At 43.6% G+C, this 2,242-nt stretch overlaps 1 pseudogene; it reads left to right on the top strand.

Moving 5' to 3' along the window:
* The first annotated feature begins 1,178 nt into the window (after positions 1–1,178).
* On the top strand, positions 1,179–1,297 carry LOC122151347 (annotated as a pseudogene).
* The last annotated feature ends 945 nt before the right edge of the window (positions 1,298–2,242 follow it).

Here is a 2,242-nt window from a genome sequence, read left to right on the forward strand (position 1 = left end):
TTCTGAGGAGTGGCTGGTGAGTTTAACCACCAACCTTCTGGTTAGCAGTCAAATGGCTTATGCACTACCCAACTAGAGTACTGCCTCAGAAACCCAAGCAGGGGTCGCTATGAGTTGAATCAACTCAACAGCAGTGAGTTTAGTATTAACTGGTCTTCCTTGTATGGATATGGATAGTATCCTACCACTGACAGCATTGTACTTCAGGATAGATGTTGAAACACTCTTTGTGATGTTGAATTCCACACCATTCCTGTTCAATTTGTCAGTCTCAGTGTTCTGGTTACCTAGTACCGCTTTGACGAGAAATATACCACAAATGGGATGGCCTTAACAAAAAGGAGTTTATTCTTACAATTTGGAGTCCTTAAATCCAAGTTCAAAGTGCCAGGCTCTAGGGCCTGGGTAAAAGCCCCTCAACTTTGGGGTCCAGCTCTGCGTCCTGCTCCCAGCCCCCTGAGGGAGCTAGAGGCATTTCTTCACTCAGACAGCTGTTGGCTGCTGAGGTTGAGAAGCCCCAAGTTTGACAAGTAAAAAGGCACAGTCCTGATGTTACCAAATCACATGGCAGGCCATTAACTTAAGTCCATTGTAAGTCCCAAGGTCGGCAGAGCATAGCAGGCTGCTGAGCAACAACATGGCTACATGCAGGGTCCAAGCGTGCCAAAGGCTGGAGAATATGCTCAAAGCTTCTCCTTATACACAGGAGCAGACCGTATACCCAAAGGCAGCTACTCAGCTGTTCACAGTAGATTCCACCATGGAGTTGATTACCAGTCTCATCACGTGGAATACTACATCCAGCTGCCCAGGCACTCAACCAGGCCTAGCCAAGTTGACACACAAACATAACCATCACAATTGGCATAATAGATCATATGATTGTCTGATTCAAAATGGCCAAAACCAGTCCATTTCAACTCACTAATGCCTAGGATATCGACCTTTATGAGTTCCATTTCATTTTTGACAACTTCTAATTTTCCTAATTTCATACTTCATACATTCTATGTTCTGATTATTAATGGATGTTTGCATCTGTTTCTTCTAATCTTGAGACATGCCACATCAGCAAAGAGAGGTCCCCAAAGCTTTACTCTATCCACATCAATAAGGTCAGCTCTACTATGAGGAGGCAGCACTTCCTCAGTTGTATTTTGAGTGCTTTCCAACCTGAGGTCTATGGCCATACCACCCTGAAGGTACCTGATCTCGTCTGATCTTGGAAGCTAAGCAGGGTCGAGTCTGGTTAGTATTTGGATGGGAGACCCCCTGGGAATATTGGGTGCTGTAGGCTTTGGGAGTTCTGGTGGCATAGTGCCTAAGGCATTTGACTGCTAACCAGAAGGCTGGTGGTTCAAACCCACCAGCCAGTCTTCGGAAGGAAGATTGGGCTATCTACTTCTGTAGCGATACCACCTTGGAAATCCAAGGAGGGGTCACTATGAGTCAGATCTGACTTGACATCAATGAATTTGTTTATTTATTTATGTCCAACCTGAAGGTCTCATTTTCCAGCACCATGTCAGACAATGTTTCAGGGATATTAATAAATTTTTCCAGTAATATATCAGATAGTATTTCACTCCTATTCATAAGGTTTTCTTTGAGAAGTGTATGGCCTTTTACTTCCTCTGAGTCTGTCTTATTTTGGAAGCTCTGCTAAATCCTGTCCACCATGGGCAACCCTGCTGGCATTTAAAATATTAGTGGCATAGTCTCCAGCCTCATAGCAACACACAAGCCATAATAGTATGACAAACTGACAGATAAGTTTGTCTCCTTTAGCTGTGCCAAACTTCTCTACTCACTTCCTGGTCTCCCTCAGCCATTCTGAACCCACCTTCCTGCCTCTCCTTCTGGTTCCTGCCTTCTGGGCCACTCTGAACCCACCACACCACCTCTCCTCTTTAATATAGTTCTCTGTTTATATATTCCCTTTATTTCATTCTTTGACCCTGACTATTTTTCAAATGTCACCCTTGACTTCCCTCCTTCATAATGGCCTTGGATGGGACCTTGATATATTCCCTAGATATTCTCTCAAAAGCACTCCAGTTCAATTCAATAACCATTAACTGAGTCAATGCAATGCATATAGCACTACGGAGGACACAGCCATAAACACAAATTGACTATAATCTCAGACCATTAGAGACATCAGAAATCATTTCATCCAGACTCTAATCTTCACCTAAGTGTCACCTAGTTTCTGAATGAACACAACAAGTGATAGAGAACT

The sequence above is a fragment of the Orycteropus afer genome, unplaced genomic scaffold, assembly GCF_000298275.1.
Source record: "Orycteropus afer afer isolate SDZICR_OR568_19922 unplaced genomic scaffold, OryAfe1.0 scaffold00397, whole genome shotgun sequence".
NCBI classification, from domain to species: domain Eukaryota; kingdom Metazoa; phylum Chordata; class Mammalia; order Tubulidentata; family Orycteropodidae; genus Orycteropus; species Orycteropus afer.